Raw genomic sequence first — 19,765 nt, 5'->3', positions numbered from 1 at the left:
AAAGCTGGGGGTGGGGAGAGAGAGAAGAAGGGAGAGGGAAGAATGGAGAAGGAATGAGGAAATGAAGGCAATTGAAACTGTTGACAATTTTATCCACCATTTAACTCAAGCTTTGCCCTGGAGTTAACTCAAACTGGGAGATGTCGATCTTCTTTTCCCTCAGATGGCATTAGTTCCTGTGGGTCTCTCATTGTGTGATTCTCATGCTTACATGTTTACAGTTGTAAAAATGAAGCTTATTATTGTATTATTTATTTGTTATTTTGTTATTATTATTAACCCAATTTTACCCATCTCTGTATGTGCTTTATAAATTCAAGATGGTACCTATATGCAAGCTAGTTGGCTTGGTTCTTGACTAAAAAAGAATGATTGGGTATAATCTTGGAGGAAAAGATAAAAACAAACCTGTGTTGGACTTGCTGAGAAATGATGTCTATCTCTAATACAGCACCTTTCAAAGGATTTTTTGAGGGGTATTTTGTTTATAAATTATTTTTGCTCACCAGGAATCTAATCCCTCATAAGACAGGACTTTCCCATTACTTGTTTGTTTCCCCAACTGGTGTGAAAATGCCATGTGAGTAGAGACTGTATCATAAACTTCTTTGTAGACAATGCCTAGCCAAGTGACTTGAAAACATCAGGAACAGAACAAGTCAATGTCAAAGATTATTCATCAAACACATTAATTTTCACAGCAAGTTTAAGGTTCCTGAGGAGCAACCAGAAAATGGAAAGGAAGATTTATACTATCAAGTATATCCCATAAGTTATTGGCATCTTCTGTGCTATTTCTAGAGATAGAATCTGTCTATTCCAATTTCTGGATCAACTGAGCACCTGGCAGTTTGCTATTGATGCCTATTCAGCTGTCACCTTCAAACTCCTGGTTCTGTTTGCTTAATGTGTCTCCTAGAGCAGGCCTGACTATTTTTGATCTCAACTACAGCTGTCAGAGTTTCAGGCATGCCTCTCGAATTTCTAGAATTATTTGGAAATATTTGAAGCCTGGAAAAGTAACTATAATGTTGTGAGTATGAAGGAAATATTTAGGCAAGTATCAACTAGCAGCACATAAGAATAACTAAAAAGAATGGAGTCCCTGGTGATAAAATGAGATGAGATCACCATAGCTGAGCCATCTTAGGTTACTTGCATTTTAGTAGCATGGGGTAAATTACCAAACTATTTGTTATTTTTATTTGTGTGTGATTAAGAAATTGTCCGAATGTGAGACTGTTTGCTATAAATGTGAAATGACAGGTTGATTAAATGCACTTGGTTTGCTTTAATACATAATAATAGTAATTCCTCAATTTATATAGTCATTCTTGTTATACACATGTCCTAGGGATGCTTTGAAAGTCAAGTTGTACTTCTTGACCTCATTCTTTTTCTTTTTAAATATATTTTATGGGTTTTTTACAGAGAGGAAGGGAGAGGGATAGAGAGAAACATCGATAAGAGAGAAACATTCATCAGCTGCCTCCTGCACATCTCCTACTGGGGATGTGCCTGCAACCAAGGTACATGCCCTTGACCGGAATCAAATTTTCAGCCCTAGGACTGATTTTCTGTCTAATCTTGATTTAATCAGTTATTTTTTTCCCTTTTGCAAATTGGAAGTCCATCTAAAATCTGATAAGTTTTAGATAAACAGTATTTTAAAAATGCTTGTATCACAAGTAAGGTTTTTTCCTCTCACTAGGGTTGCCAGATTTAACAACAAAAACTATCCAATTAGCCCTAGCCGGTTTGGCTTAGTGGATAGAGTGTCGGCCTGAGGACTGAAAGGTCCTGTGTTCAGTTACGGTCAAGAGTACATGCCGGGATTGCAGGCTCAATCCCCAGATGGCTGGAAGCAGCCAATCAATGATTTTCTCTCATCACTGATGTTTCTCTCTCTCTCTCTCCCTTCATCTCTGAAACAAATAAAAATATATATTTTTTAAAAGCACCCAATAAAATTTGAATTTTAGGTAAAAAAGAACAAATTATTTGACATAAGTGTGTTTCATGCAATATATGGATTATAATTATATTTAAAAATTATTTGGTTATCTGAAATTCAGTTTTAATTGGGCATCCTGTATTTTATTTCTGTCTACCACCACCCTTTTCCTGGAGCCTGCACTTCCCAACACTTAGGCAACAGAAGACAGTATTTTGTAACTCAAGTCCAGGAAGAAAATGAGCACTCGCTTAGCATACTACAGTATAGGAGAAATGGAAGCAGGAGATTAACTTTCCATGCTGAAAAAAAAAAATCTAGTGATATTCTGGTGATGAGGATGATATTGGGGAGGATAGTGTTTGGGAAAACACACATATTAAATCCCAAAGTATGTCCAATCAGTTGTTGAACGAATATAATACACTTTGCTTTTCTTAAAGCCTCAGAAAAAAATAGAGAATCAAGGATTTCTTCAAACAGGAGGCTTTTGTCATATTTCACTGTCACCACCAAAGGGAATTGAGGCATTTCTATACCAGACCACACAATCTTGAAATCACAGCTTGACAACTTTATTAATTCCTATGTCCATCCACAATTTTGAGTCAAGAAATTAGATTTTGCCTGGCCGGTGTTGCTCAGTGGTTAAGCATTAACCTATGAATCAGGAGGTCACAGGTTTGATTCCTAGTCAAGACACATGCCCATGTTGTGGCTTGATCCCCAGTAAGGGGCGTGCAGGCGGCAACTGATCAATGATTCTCTCTCATCATTGATGCTTCTGCCCTTCTCTCCCTCTCCCCTCCTCTATGAAATCAATACAAATGTATTTTAAACAAATAATTTAGATTTCAAAACTCACTGTGCTCTCTGAGTTCCACAAGCTCCTTTCCCCCAGGTCAGGTCTTGCAAGGAGCTCTCAGCTTATGTTATGCAGCTCTGCTTTGAAAAACTCAGCTTAACTCCTTTCTTCCCTCCAAGGCACAAGTCTTTCTTCACTGAAGTTCCTGTTGATCTTTACCTCCTAGTTCACTTTTCTGCCTCCAGCTCTTCAAGAGCCAACATATCTTTTGCTATCATTCTGATCTTCCTACCCAAATATGGATTTACAATTACAAAGCAACTGCTTTGCTCTGAATTCAGCCAAATAGGAGTACTTGGAAGCCATAGGTAACTGATGAGGGTAGGGTGGTTTAAAAAATTAAAATAATTCTCTTCCTAATAAAAAGAATGTATATTCATTGCAAAAAATTTCAAGCAAGATAAAAAAAGAAAGGAAAATAAAATAGCCTTAATCTTAAAACTCAGAGATAACACTCTGAACATTTTGATGAGCAGTTTTCAAAATTCATTCATTCTTTCAAATATATTTATTAGTACTTACTGGGTGTTAAGCACTTTTAGACTCTACAGGATATATTAATAAAAAAGTTAAAACAACAAAAGTTCTACCCTCATGGCCCAGTTTACATATACACACAAACACATACACAAATATAATTTTACATTAATGGGCTCAAATCTGCTCTTTCATACAATAATTAGTTATGTGCTTCTTTGTATGTCAATAAGTATTAATTTTTTGCATCATGTTAAGGTCTGCCTAGTATATTATATAGTATATATGCACCATGATTTCTTTAGTCATCTCCCTATAGACATTTATTTCTAATTTCTGCTAGTATAAAAAAAATACTGTGATGAGTATACTTGTATATATATATATCTTTACTTGCTTGTCCAATCATCATAATAGGATAAATTCCTGGTTTTACTCCTACTTTGCTTGCTGTTTCTTCTCATTCTCTTTTGTTCTTTCCCCCTCTCTGCTGAGCCCTCTTCTATCTCATACAATCCTATGGCTTCAAACAGTATAGTATTTATGTTTAAATCTAAAATCTTGACATTTCCTCTTGAGCTTTAGATTCATATATTCAATTGTCTTCTTGGAATTCTACTTGTATGTTTGTCACAGAATTTGAAATTCAATGTGACTAAGAGAACCCTTAATTTTGTCCCCCCCAAATACTCCAATTAAATTCTTCCATACTTCAGAAAATGACATTACCATGCACACTCAGGCGCCAAAAAGGTATCAATTTGACTTCTTCTATTTTCTTTAACTTCAAATCTATCTCTAACATAAAGTTTAAATCTATCCTATTATCTCTATAGTCATTGCTATATTCACTTTCTGTCATTATAATCAAAGTCACAATAGCCTCTCACTCCTCAATCATTCTGCATTTCATTGACCTGTCTTATTGCCTTCATAGTACTTGTTATTATCTGAAATTAATTTTCTTATTTATTTATATATTTACTTTGTATCCTCCCCTCATTACCTTAGAGGAAAAGCCTTGTCTATCTTATTCACTACTATACCCTCATATCCTAAATCAGTACTTGATCCATAGTAGGTGCTCAATACATTAGATGTTCTCATATCTAACCTCTTTATGTACTGTTCTGATTAATCAACTCTTTCCATTCCTTCTGTAAAATATATTGACTGATGTCCATGCATGCTGGGTGTTTGAAAGTGGTAGGCTAATCTCTAGCAAATCCATGTGTTTTTTCTCAAACTAGTTGAGATTTGTATTTACCAAGAGCCAGTTGTGTCCCCCCCCAGTCTTGTACTATGAAATTTAAACAAATATTCTGTACATTGATGATATGCAGATGTGAAAATGAAGAGTTATTTCTATGAAAATTGAATGCTTTAGAAAGGCTTAATAAAGAACCCCCTTCCAAAAAGAATGTTGAATTTAATATAAATAAGACAACCATTAAAGATTGGGGAAATTAATAATTATTAGAAGAACTGCTTTGTAAAAGTCTTTAAGATCATGACCCACTTTTAAAAATTGGAATCTGCAAATTGAAAAAAAATGTATTATGAGTGTAGTTTGTATTAAGACAATAGAAACCCAAACCGAAGAAGCCAAAATCTTAAGGTAAATAAACTAAGTAAAAACCCAGACACACCATGTGAAAACAAATAGAAAACTTTAAAAACCACCAGAGAAAATAGACAGACTACATACAAAAACTGACATAATAAAGAATGAAAATAGATAATAGATTTTACATTAGCAACAACAGAGCTCAGAAGACAGTGGAATGATATTTACAAAGTGCTGAGGGAAAATAACCATTAACTTAAAATTTTATATAGTTTAATTGTCATCCATGAATGAGAGTAATAAAAATAAAATTTTTTCAAAGACTAAGAGAGTTCATTAGTCACAGACCCTCTCTCTTCAGAAGTGCTGGATATGCTTATTATCTAATTATGGTAATGGTTTCAAAGGTATATGAATATATCCAAACTCATCAAATTGTATAAATTAAATATGTTCAGTTTTTAAAATTTATTTGACAGAGAGAGATAGAAACACCATCAATTGGCTGCCTCCTAAACACCCCTTACTGAGGATTGAGAATATGCCCTTACCAGGAATTTAACCAGTGACCCCTTGTTTCATGGGTTGATGCTCAACCTCTGAGCAACACTAAGCAAGCTAAATATGCCCAGTTTTTTGTTGTTGTTGTTGTTGTTTTAAGAGGTCATTGGTCAGCTGCCTCCTGCACGCCCCCTGGATTGAGCCTGTAGGTGTCTGACCAAGAATCGAATTCTGATCTCTTTTTTTAAAAAAATATATTTTATTGATTTTTTTTTACAGAGAGGAAGAGAGTTAGAAACATCGATGAGAGAGAATCATCGATCAGCTGCCTCTTGCACACCCCCTACTGTGGATGTGCCCGCAACCAAGGTACATGCCCTTGACCAGAATCGAACCCGGGACCTTGCAGTCCGCAGGCGGACGCTCTATCCACTGAGCCAAACCGGTTTCGGCGAAACCTCACAACCTTTCATAGAAAAGATTGATAAATGTAACTGCATTAAACATTAAAATGTCTATAGAAAAAATAGCACTATAATGTTAAAGAGAAGCCATATAGTAACCAAGACATTTGCCACACATAAAATTGAAAAAGAAACAGCATCCAAAAGACATATAATAAATCAGTTTTTAAAAGGCAAACAACCAGAAATAAAAATGGGTAAAGAGTATCAACAGGCAAGGACAGAAGAAATTGGAATTATATATATATATATATATATATATATATATATATATATATATATATATATGAATATATATGAAAAGATTTTCAACTTCACTAGTGTTCAGAGAAATAAAAAAGATACTATTTTTATTTGTAAGATTGGCAAAAAATAAAACTCAAAAGTTGTCAATGGGAACACATTGACCACTAGTGAGAGAATTATTTGGAAAAGCCATTTTGAAAAGCAACCTGCCAAGACACAGAAAAACTTAATGTGCATACTCTTTAACTACCCTACTTTCTAAAATATACATACCCTAGAGAAATTCCCACTTAGTATACTGAGACACATGGACACCAGTGTTCCTTGCAAGCTGTTTGTTTTTAATAGTAAAAAATTGGAAACAACATAAATATTCATCAATTGAGGAATGAATAAATCAAATGTTCCCTGGTTGTACTGCAGGTTATTGTTAAGCAGTTTAAATGAACTAGATCAATATGCACCTACATGGGCTGATCTCAAGAGCATAATATTGAGTAAAAACACTACATACATAATCATATAATGTATTTTCCAGGCCTTGAAGAAAATATCCCAAATTAAAGTAAATGGGTTGAATGGAAGTGTGAGAGAAAAGGAACTTCAATTTTCCTGTAGCATTTTTCTTTTTATTTAAGAAAATGGGAGATAAAATAAATAATGTATTTCCACTCTGTGTGGCAAGAACACAAGTATTTGCTACATTCTTCTCTGTACTTTCCTTTATTTTTAAAGTTTTCCATATAAATGAAAGGTGTGTGGTGTCAGATGGTTCTGATAAATACTCAGTTTGGGGGAATCACTATATTAAGATTACCAGTAATTTTATATGTTAACCTTCCCAGGGACATTTTCATTTCCAAAGAAGGCTGCAGTGTTTAATACAAAGGTTTAGGCACTTCAATATTTGCTGTCATTTATGAGTTGTGTGTTATGAAGTTTTGAAGATGGAACTTCAAATCATGTTATTTTCCTCCTATGTGCCAGTCCTGCAATTTGGACAAGTTGTTACCACTTTGACAGACGGACAGGTTTCCCTTAGGTTGGATGGTTCAGAGAGAGGAAATAGAGCTCATTTTCCCCACTCAATTATACTTCCATTTTTTATAAATAAAACTGCATTTAAAACAACTCTACATAAAATTTAGAACAAGATTTAGAGAAACATAGACACCCATGTGCAAATAAATCTCTTCAGATTTTATCAAGCATTTATTCTATCTTGTTCATCCATCTTGAATAAAGTTAACACAACTTAAATATTTCTTGGCTTGTCTATAGAGTATCAAGGCTTGTTCAAGGCTTTGAGACTCCTACTCCCATTACACCAATCAACTCTACCAGTTGTTTAAATTGCTCTAATCTTTCTTCAGCCACAGTTTTTCAGTGAAAGCCTTTTTATTGGTTTGGGCATGTTCCTTCTCCTAGCCAGTGCTCAGAATTTTAACTATCTAACTATTCAATTTTTCTCTGTTCCTTTACATGTGGAGAAACTGATTTTCTGTTCCACATAGCTTGGCAAAGGCTAGCCGGGAATGAGAGACTACAGCCAGATGTACATCTGCATGTCAGCAGCAAGGTGTGGGATGGTGCTTTTTCAGTCCGAAGGGAGTCATTTTCCCCTTCTCAAAGGAGAGGCTCTCCTTCCTCCCATCAGCTATTTGGCCACTAGATGCTAACTGATTAATTACTGAGGTCGCATCTACACACAACTGGTCTTCCTAACAACAATTCTAGCAAAACTTTCAGTTCATTCCTGAATGTGCTCCTTTTTCTTTTTAAAGTCCTTTTTTCTGAAAGCATACATTTTGGAGAAAAGAAAAATAGTTAAAATAATAATGCATAGTTTTTTAAAAAATACGATTCCACCACCATTTCTAAAATTACAAAATCAAGCACCAATATCACAGTATTTTCAGAGGCAGGGAAACATTTTGTACCTTTCAAACCAAAACACCAAGCCAATCACTTATTTTATTTTCATGTGAGGTATTAACCCTGATATATTCTGGTTAATTCCAGAAATCCATTTTACATTGGAAAAGTAAGGCAACCTGGGCATCCCTTCTCTATACTCACAATAGCTTCCCACACAACCAGTAGAGATAGCATATCAAGTTCATTATTATTAACTTCCATTTCTGTTTGCCTCATTACTGAGAATTCCCATGTGTTTTCCAAGGCCGATATAATAGGTCCCCAGTACAATCTTTCCATGAAACCTAACCTGGATATTTTCTCTTGGGTTACATTTTCATTTCTATGGAGCTCAACATTCAATGCAGCCAGTACTAGAAGTAATTGATTATGAGAAGTATAATTAGGGGTTCTCCAAGTGAAGCTAGATTCACAAGCATGAGCTGACAGTCACTACCTAAAATCCCATCTCTGTAATTGGCAGAGATAATGGAACCTGATAAATGGACAGCATGGAGTAGCTCTATGATATCAACAGCAATTAGCTCTAAAAAAATTGGGTACAATCCAGCTAAAAATGTGTTTACTCAAGCTCTGAAAAGCTGCACCTATCCATCCTGCCTCCCTACATTCAGATCTCCCCACATAACACACACCTAGTGGGCCACTTCAATAGTTCTAAACACTGATACAACTGACAGATGATACTCACATGAGGGTACTCAGAGAATACACAATACTTGGCATGTTGGCTATGAATTGGACTCTTTTCTCTAACTCTCATTAGGACATACTGAAATGCAAACAAGTAAGAGTAATGCTGCTATTATAAGGATAAACATGAAACCATTACAATTTATACCTAAGTAAACCATTCAGCAATTTGGTACATCCACTATTATCAGTAACAAATTATTTATGTTACACTTTACACCCAAGCATGACAAATTGTCAAATTGTGGTTGCAATGGCTATCCTTATTATATCAGTGTATTGTCACACTCTGATGTCTCACTATATGCTTTCCCCTCTGTTTCAAAAGGTCCTAAACCCCACATAATATGTGTACAAAACAAGCTTGCTGATTGACTGAAGGAATGAGTGAAGTGCTCTCAACCTCAGATAAGCCTCCGGTGCATTTATAACATTCACATATTGGGCTTCAGCCTTGCATTGATGAAAAATAATATTCTGTTATGAGTAGGAAAGTCAATTATGGTTATGGACAATTTTCTAACCAGAAAGCATTGAGTCATAAAATGCTTTGCAGCTGTACATTTTTATGAAGGGCTGCTTAAATAAATATAAAACATATTTGCCAGGAGAGGGTAAAAAGACAGATGCAAATTTCAGTCAGAAAATAGGTATATTCATTATTTTTTTCATTTCCCCTAAAATATGCCCCTAAAACAGCAAATACCCTTGGTTGTCATGTTTGACCAGCAACAGGGACCATAAATAGTGACTTAACTTACGTAGGCATTTGCTGGGACATAATATGGCTACTGTGCCTGGAGTCTTTCTTGGTCTTAAGAGCAGTAAGGAAGTATGACATAACTGTGTGATGGTAAATCACAGCCCAAGCTATTTTTGGTTGGCAGAAATTGAAAGACAAATAAACATTACTTCAGGAGCACAGAAGATGTGCCTAATTACCTCCATGCCTAGGCTGGGATGCCTACAGCTTGTGTCCTTCCTGGACTCAGGTGTGTCCACGTGGACAAGGGCCTTGTGTGCTGGAGCCTGGATGGTCTAGTGAGGACTGGAAGCCCTGCCTCCACAACCTCTTATCCAGGGAAATCAGGCAGCGCAGCTGAAGGAGAAAAGCAGCCTTGAGGGGCTCTGGGGAGCCTGGAGGGAGTGGGATTGGAGGTAAAGAAGAGGCTGGTCTCAGCCACTCTGCCTTAGAAATGGAGGAGAATTAAGGAGCTGACTGCATTTGTGAATCTGCAATTTTTACCTCAGGCCAGCTCCAATTACCTTCTTTCCATCAAAGTCTTCCTCGCAGGCTGCGGTTATGGCCAAATAGACTTCAGGCCTCACCCCAAATGTCCATAACCTAAGGATGGGATAGAACCTTCTTTCCATGCTGGCTGCATTTTCAAACCTCCATACTTTTGTATCTTTTGTTTTACACTGATAGCCCCAGGCAATCCTCCTCCTCCTCCTCCTCCTCCTCCTCCTCCTCCTCCTCCTCCTCCTCCTCCTCCTCCTCCTCCTCCTCCTTCTTCTTCTTCTTCTTCTTCTTCTTCTTCTTCTTCTTCTCTCTCTCTCTCTCTCTCTCTCTCTCTCTCTCTCTCTCTCGCTCTCTCCCTTTTATGAAAATCAACTGCTCTCTCAGAGTAGGGAAGAATATAGTAGAATCCCAGCAAAGTTTTCACTGGGGCACTCATCTATTTGCCATGACTTTTATTTTCTCTCTCTCATTCTTCATGCATATATTCTTAATTACATCAATTCTAGAACACGAATTAAAAAAAAAACTACAGTAGTAACATTTATATAACATAAAATTTACTATTTAGGTGTAAGTAAATTCATATTGTTATTTGGTCATCCACTCCAGAAGTCTTCATCTTCCCAATCTGAAATTCTGTACACATTATATACCTCTAGCAATCACCATACTACTTTCTGTCTCTATGAATTTGACCACCCTAGAGCCCTTATGTTAGTAGAATCATAATAGTATTGTATTTGTCTTTTGTGACTGGCTCATTCACTTAGCATAACGTCCTCAAGGTTCACTCAGGGAGGTGAGAAAAGGCCCAGTTAGGCAGGGAAGTTGCAAACATAAAACAAAATTCCGCTGCCTCAGTTTTGCCAGGTCCACAGTTCTCTATGACACCACTCCAAAGGCTGGCCAGAGTGGCCGTGCACATGCTGGCGCCCTGGGCAGCAGCAGGCCCAGCTGGGTAAACAGAAGTGCAGGAGAAAAACAAGCCAATAAATCATGGCACAGCTCTAGCCTATCCCAATCCCCTCCTCCCCCTTCCTTTCCAATTTACCCTGGTCTCCATAGCTAGCAAATGGGCACAGGTGTCCTTTGATCTATCTCCTTTGCCCTTAATAAGGGACAAATGTATCTATAGGATGGATGAGCTCAGCCCCATCTGTGACCTGCCCTCAGGGTTCCTTTCAGGGAACTGTGAACTTCACATGTCAACTGCTAATAGCAAAAGGAAAAAAAGGCAAACAGACATGGGATTCTTGAGTATTATAAGGTTGACTTACAGTTAGGGGGCCCTAGGTGGTTCACCTCCACAGAGTTATAAAGATGAATGGGGCATATTCTCTAACTCAAGCATTGGAGCATGGGCCACAGCTTATACTAAGAAAACAGAGCCCTTTTAAAACCAGTGTTAAGTTCAAACTTTACCATTGCCCCTTTGCCTCATGGCTTGAGTTTTTTATACACTCAATGTACTCAAGTTTGGAGTTCTCATATTTTTAGATCCCTGTTCCTGCTAGCAAGTGGATGTATAACCCACTGTTATACATGATCCCTAGAGAGCTTCTTTTTTTCATGAGGCACACACAGTGTTATTTATGTTCCTCTGGTTGAAGATATTCTGAGTGCTGTACCCCAGTTCCTAGAACAGTGTTAACACATAATTGGTGCTGATTAAATACCTGTTGAGTTAATGAATGAATTGGCATAGTGTAATGGTTAAGAAGTCAGAACAGAATTCCATCCCAGGTTCTGATAATTTGATCTTGGGAAAGATAAGTTACCTTCCCTTGGTCTCAGTTTCCTTGTCTATAAAATAAAAAGTAGGCCGAAACCGGTTTGGCTCAATGGATAGAGCGTCGGCTTGGGGACTGAAGGGACCCGGGTTCGATTCCGGTCAAGGGCATGTACCTTGGTTGCGGACATATCCCCAGTGGGGGGTGTGCAAGAGGCAGCTGATCGATGGCCCTTTCTCATCGATGTTCCTAACTCTCTATCTCTTTCCCTTCCTCTCCGTACAAAATGAATAAAATATATTTAAAAAATAAAAATAAAAAGTATAGTATCACAACAAGACTATTGGGTTAATTGAGGAGAGATAATGTAGGTACTGTACTTAGCCAGTGCCTGACCCTTAAGTTCTCAGTAAAATATTAGCTATTATTATTATAATTCTGTATACCAACTCCAGGCAACTGGTCCAAATTGCCAAGGATGCTGAATTGAGGGTTCTGTGGTTATATCCAGATTCAATGAAAAAGAGACTTCTAAGACCAGGTATGGGTGAAGAGGACAGAAGTGGGAACTTGCATGGGATTTGCCTTCTCTGGTTTGGTCAGATGGCCAAACTCAAACCATATGGAGTAGTCTTCAGGGAGCAGAAGTATATTGCCTATATATATATATATATATATATATATATATATATGTGTGTGTGTGTGTGTGTGTGTGTGTGTGTGTGTGTGTGTGTGTATAATATGTAGCTTTTGTCAACCTTACAGGTATAGGGAGGAAAAAATTATGCCTTCAGTAAGGACCTCCCCATAGAGTGTGAGCAAGAGTTGAGGATAGACCTGCCCAAAATTCTGAAACCATTCTAATAATCCAGTATTTGCCTAGGGTGTTGGAAATATCATTCTGATTCTTTATCAAAGTACTCCCCAGTCTGAGTCTGCCATCAACAGAGAAGCATACCCCAATGGGAAGTCACTCCCCTGTTCTTGAGAACAAGTCTTTAGATCTATAAAAACAGCTGTCTTACCATGTGCTTGAGTTTGTCAAATGTCACACATTATATTTCATACATGTGACTTGACATCATATGAGCAATATTGTACTACTTCCAACCCTATTTAAACTTTAAAAGACATGTCAGCCACATTGGCCTCACCTAAATATGCGGCACTTTTGACAAACTAGTACCTGAAGGCCAAAAAGACTGACAGGCCCATGTGTAATTAGAAATGGAGCCCAGAAAGGGTATTTTTGACTACAGGTAAATTAACCCAAGTCTTGGAAAGTTTGAGTTCAGCTGGAAACACAAAGCACATGAAGTCATAGCTAGTCTTAAGTTCTCTATCTGAAAACATTCCAATGACATCACTGAGAGTCTAGAAGTGTCCTTGGAGTCTGAAAACCTCCCTGGAGGAAAAAAAATCTCATCACAAAGTCACTCCAGGGACTTTAAGCTATCAACAAAGCTGTATGGTGGACTTAGGATCTGAGGGGGTACTGTGAGGGTAGGAGTGTAACCTTTCATTCTCTACTCCATGAAATTGCTTCACCAAATAATGAACTTGCCTGTGTGAATTACTTGAAAACCTTGCTCTCAAGAAATACCTGCTTCTTGGCCTCCAGTGAGTCACCATATATATAGCTTTAGGGCTTGACATTCCTCATGGTCAAAGAATTTGGACAGGGTAATTTATGAAGGTCTTAGAAAATAAGAACGTGTGGCTCAAGCAAGAGGATGTCATCTGGCCAGTTAACAAGGCTTGTAGCCAAGGGGTATCCAATAGGGAACCATTTTGAGAGCAGTCTCAGGGCCTAAGGCCCCAGTTGGGGAGCAGAGACTTCAGAAATATTATCCTAGAACCCAGCTACTTGAGGACATTCAGCACTGTACACAGCAGAAGAAAGGGTATGTTAGAGGTCAAAGAAGACAAAAGTTGACATTTTGCCTGTAGCCATGCTGGGCATCCCTCCTCCCGAAGATTTTCTCCATTAGACAGATTTCTCCACATGGGGGCAGCCATCTTTGACCACATGGGGGCAGCTACTGTGTGTTGGAGTGATGGTCAATCTGCATATTACTCTTTTATTAGATAGGGTAGAGGCCTGGTGCATGGGTGGGGGCCAGCTGGTTTGCCCTGAAGGGTTTCCTGGATCAGGGTGAGCATGGGGTGGCCTGAGCGAGGGGTCTGTGGTGGTTTTCAGGCCAGCCAAGCACCCTGGCGACCCAAGCAGAGGCCCTGGTATCTGGAATTCATTTACCTTCAACAATTGAAACTTTGTAGCCTGGAGCGAAGCCAAGCCTCCTCCTCATAACAAGCTATTTCTGTTTGGATTTGTTTACCTTCTGTAATTGAAACTTTGTAGCCTTGAGTGGAGGCTTAGGCCTGCAAGAGCAGGCAGAAAGCTTGGCTTCCTCTGTTGCCTGGGAATCCCAAGCCTCTCTCCAGCTCTCTGTGGCTATAGCCATCTTGGTTGGGTTTATTTGTATACTCCCTCTGATTGGCTGGTGGGTGTGGCTGGTGGGTGTAGCGGAGTGATGGTTAATTTTCATATTACTCTTTTATTAGGTAGGATAGAAGATTTTTAAAGTGGGTAAAAAAATCTGAATAAATCTGAATACCGGTAGATATTTTTCTAAAGAAGATATACAATGGCCAATCCTATCTAATAAAAGAGTAATATGCAAATTGACCATCACTCCAACACACAAAATGGATGCCCCCATGTGGACACAAGATGGCCTCCACAAGATGGCCAGCAGGTGAGGGCAGTTGGTGTGGGGTCTGATGCAGAGGGGACCAAACATGGCAGGGATCTCCCTTTTCTGAGTCCTGCATGGAAAGAGAGATGAACAAACAGGTTCTAAGAGGAGGTGGCCAGGGATTGATAAATAGTAGAAATAAAAAGAGAAGACACAGAGATAGATTTTAAGCTTGGAGCTGGGTGGGCTGCCATTCTGTCTGCTGGAGAGGCAGGAAGAGAAAGATGATGATGTGACCCCTTCCAGTGCATTTATTTTATACCCCCAATACCAGGAAGTTATCACCAACTTATTTGCATTCTTAAGTAGGCCCTGACATTCCTGGATTTATATATCTACCACGACCCTGCTGACACCTGGACTAATAGAAAGGCCAAGCTGATTATACTTTCTGCCATCTTGGGGAAATGTGTATCCTAGATGCAGCTGCCAATTGTCTCGGTCTCAGCTGGCAACAATGAAAAGAAATGCCCATGTGCCTTTCCAGGCCGCCCTCTACAAGTTGAGAGGGACTAGGACTGCAACGGAGGGCAGTTAGGGGTGACCAGGCTGGCAGAGGAGGGAAGTTGGGGGGAACTGGGCCTGCAGGGAAGGCCAGTTGGGAGGGACCAGGCCTGCAGGGGAGATTAGTTAAGAGCAATCAGGCTGGCAGGGGAGCAGTTAGGCATCAATCAGGCTGGAAGGGTAGTGGTTAGGGGGTGATCCAGCTGGCAGGCAGAAGTGGTTAGAGACAATCAGGAAGGCAGGCAGGTGAGCAGTTGGGAGTCAGCAGTCCTGGATTGTGAGAGAGATGTCCCAGATTGTAGAGCACATGTGTCAAACACAAGGCCCGCGGGCCAAATCCGTCCCACCAGGCCTTGCAATGTGGCCCGCACTGCGCTGTCATCACAGCACTCCGCTGCGTTTCCATCACAATGACAGTTTATGACTGTTCAGTAAACCATTCGGCCCGCAATTTAGGCTGGATTTTAGATTTTGGCCCCTTCTCTGATTGAGTTCGAAACCCCATTGAATGTAGAGTAGGGGTGTCGAACTCAATCAGAGAAGGGGCCAAAATCTAAAATCCAGCCTAAATTGCGGGCCGAATGGTTTACTGAACAGTCATAAACTGTCATTGTGATGGAAATGCAGCGGAGTGCAGTGATGACAGCGCAGTGCGGGCCACATTGCAAGGCCTGGAGGGACAGATTTGGCCCGCGGGCCTTGTGTTTGACACATGTGATGTAGAGGGTGCAGGCTGGGCTGACAGACACACACACCAGTGCACGAATTTGGTGCACTGGGTCTCTAGTCTATAATAATATGCTAATTAGACTGGACTTCCTTCTAGATGTCCTTCCTTATGGACAAAGCCACAGCGGGTGGGGGCCGAGGCAGAGCTGGCAGAGGCAGGTGAGAACTGGGGCCAAGGCTCTTGCATGAATTTCATGCATCAGGCCTCTTGTCAGTACATAAAAAGATGTTCAACATCACTCACCATCAAGGAAATGCAAAGAAAAATCAGAAAAATATACCACTTCACACCAACTAGGATTGGTATAATAAAAAAGGCAGATAATAAGTGCTGACAAGGATGTGGAGAAATTGGAATTCTCATACACTGCTGGTGGGATTGTCAAATGGTTCAGCCACTTTGGAAAATGGTCTGGTACTCACTTAAAAGGTTAAACACAAAGTTATCATATGATCCAATAATTCCATTCCTAGGTATACTATATATATCCGAGAGAAATAAAAACATATGTCCACTCCAAAACTTGAATACAAATGTTCATAACAACATTATTCACAATAGGCAAAATGTAGAAACATTTTAAGTGTCCATCACCTAAAGAATAGATAAAGAAAATGTGGGAATAGGGGGAGAAACCAAGATGGCGGGATAGGGTAGACACCCGAATGCAGCCTACCACAACAAATTTGAATTTAGAACTGAAAAACAGGGGAGGCATAGCCCTGAAGTGCCGGAAGCCTAGCTGAGAGGAGGCTCTGCCATCTGGGAAGGAGAGAGAAGGCACGCTGAACCTCAGGAACTGTGAAGGTACAGAGAACTGAGTGCGAGAAAAGGCACTGGCTTATGCCCTGTGGGTGGAGAGGAAGGGCCAGACCGGGATTGCTGCTGGCTTACTCCCGGAGCAAAGAAAGGCGGGCCAGGCTGAGTTCGCTACTGGCTTACTCCTGGCTCGCAGAGAGGGCGAAAAGCTAACGCATGGCTGGCTTTCTTGTTCGAGAGAAAAACAGAATCACCATATTGCTCTGATAGATGGCCCCAGACAGGGAGAGGCTAGACTGTCAGGCAGCAGTCAGAGATCTCTTGGAGGTGTGTGAAGCCAGAGGCCATTACTGCGGGCCTTGGGGAGGAGCCGAAGGGAAAACAAAGTTTGTCTGCACCAACCCAAGACTACACCCCATCTGTGGCTGAGCACAGAAGCTCTCCCAGAAGCTGGCTTTCTCTAAGGAGGGACTGGCCAGAATCCAAAGCTTGTCTGAGCCTTTACCAAAGAGGTGCGCGCACCTGCAACCAATCTTCTGAAACTCTCCATGAACAGGACTTTTCTAAGGCGAGACTGACAGGGAACCAAAGATTATCTGCGCCACCCAAGACCCCGCCCTATCCAAGTGGAGTACGGAAGTCCTCCTAGCTGAGACACTGCTGATCCTCACAGCCAATTGGCTTGGAGATCAACGCTTCCCAGTGATACCAACAATAAGCAAGGCTTACCAACAAGACTGCACACACAGCCCACAAAGGGCTACACCAAGACTGTCCACCGCAGGTAACTGGGAAGGCTGTGCTACTGGGCTCTACCAGAACACCTAGCACACAAAGCTATTCCATCAAATCAGGGAAACAACTAAAATGCAGACAAGAAGAAGGACACAAAGGAATGAGATGGAGGAAAAGAAAAGATTGGACATTGAGTTCAAAACTACAGTTATAAGATTATTCAACAATATCCTAATAAAGGCCAATAAAATAAATGAGACCTATGAGGATATGAAAAGGGAGCAACTAGAAATAATAAGGGATCAACTAGAAATGAAGAAAACATTGTCTGAAATAAAAAATATTATACAAAGTCCTAAAAACAGACTGGAAAATCACAAGAATCAAGACAAAGATTTGGAACACAAAGAGCCAGAGGACACTCCTCTGCAGAAGGGAGAAGATAAGAGAATCCAGAAACTTGAAGATAGTGTAAGAAATCTCTGGGACAATTTCAAGCCAACCAACATCAGAATTATGGGGATTCCAGAAGAAGAGAGAGAGCAAGATACCGAAAGAATACTAGAAGAAATAGTGACAGAAAATTTCCCCCACCTGGGGAAAGAAATAGACTTACAAGTCCAGGAAGCCCGCAGAACCCCAAACAAAAGGAATCCAAGGAGGACCACACCAAGACACATCATAATTAAAATTCCAAGAGCAAAAGACAAAGAGAGAATATTAAAAGCAGCAAGAGAAAAGCAGGTAGTGACCTATAAAGGAGCACCCATAAGATTGGAGGCTGATTTCTCAACAGAAACCATGCAGGCAGATGGGAATGGCAATAAATATTCAAGGTGATGAATAGCAAGAACCTACAGCCAAAAATACTCTACCCAGCAAAGCTACCACTCAGAATCAAAGGACAGATAAAGAGCTTCACAAATAAAAAAAAAAAGCTAAAAGAGTTCATCACCACCAAACCAGAATTATATGAATTGCTGAAGGGGGTTCTTTAGGAAGAGGAAGAAGATAAAGATAAACATTATGATCAACAAATACGTAACTATCAACAAGTGAATCTAAAAACCAAGGGAATTAAAAAATCTGATGAACAATATTAACTGGTGAATATAATAGAATCAGAGGTATGGAAGGGGAGTGGACTGACGATTCTCTAGGAAAAGGTGAGTGGGGGTGCAGGAAGAGACTGAACATAAACTGTGCACCTAAGGATGAGGACAATGGGGGATGGGGAAAGGACAGAGGGTGGAGTGAGAACCTGGTGAAAGGGAGCAATTGAGGGGGGGAAGAGGATCACATTTGTAATAATCTGAACAATAAAGATTTATTAAAAAAAAAAAAAAGAAGATGTGGTATATCCATACAATGGAATATTATTTAGCCATAAAAAGAGTGAACCTTGAAAACATTAAGAAAAGTGAAATAAGCTAAACAAAAAAAGGCCATATGTTATGTAATTCCATTTATATGAAATCTCAGAATATGGAAAGCCATAGAGAGACAGGAAAGAGATTAGTGGTTGCCACGGGCTCGGGGGGGGGGGGGGGGGGGGGAAGAAGGAAAATGGGAAGTGACTGCTAATGTGCAAGAAATTTCTTTTTGGTGTGATGAAAATATTCTGGAATTGGATAAGTGGTGATGATTGTACCACTTTATGAATATACTAAAACCACTGAATTTTATACTTTAAAGGTGCATTTTATGGTATGTGAATTATATTGCAGTAAAAATGGAAAAAGTTATTTTTGTTGGAGAATCACTCAGGTTTTTGGTTTATAACTCAGAAGGAACTCAGAATTATTATGTGACTTATAATAAAACGTTTCAAACCTCATCTTATTTATATTAACAAGATTTCTCAGTCCTTATGTATATAAAGATTGAAAATTAGAAAGAGAATTGATGCTGAATATTGTTTCTTACTAGCAATCTGTAATAATTAAAGCATAATATGTAAATCAACCTAACAGCTGAACAGTGGAACAACCATTAGGACAACCATCCGGATGACCACACCATGACACCCACTGGCTGTAGGCCAGCCAAGGCAGGTGCAATGCGATTGGTCAGGGGCCTGGCCATTGCCCCATGATCACCCTTCAGATGGAGGCCCAGGCCACCAGCTGGCAGGGATATCGACCAATTGGGAGTGCTCCATGATCTCACCAAAGAGGGAGGCCCAGACCACTGACCAGCAGGCTGTGGTGGATGAATGCAGCCTGCCTCTGCAGGGGGGTGATCCATCACAATGCCCCGGCCGGATGGGCAGGGACTACCTCTTTGGGGCAATTGATCATGGGGTTCCTGGACTGTGAGAGGGCACAGGCCAGGCTGAAGAACCACCCCCCTCCCGGAAGAGTTCATGAATTTTGTGCACAGGGCCTCTATTAAGTAATATTTACCCATGGATACCTGAAAAAAGTCCCATCCATTTTATTAAGACATGCATTAAAATAAAAATTTTCAAAAAACTTTTAATTTACTTGTTTTAATCATTTGTGTATAATAATTGTAATAAATTCTAATAATTTGTTTTATGGACACAGGAAGTAAACATTAATTTTAATTTATAAGTGTATTTTTGCTACAGAGAAGTC

Source organism: Pipistrellus kuhlii, unplaced genomic scaffold (genome assembly GCF_014108245.1).
Source record: "Pipistrellus kuhlii isolate mPipKuh1 unplaced genomic scaffold, mPipKuh1.p scaffold_m20_p_19, whole genome shotgun sequence".
NCBI lineage: Eukaryota > Metazoa > Chordata > Mammalia > Chiroptera > Vespertilionidae > Pipistrellus > Pipistrellus kuhlii.
The sequence above is the reverse complement of the archived record's forward strand: the minus strand, read 5'-3'. Positions refer to the sequence as shown.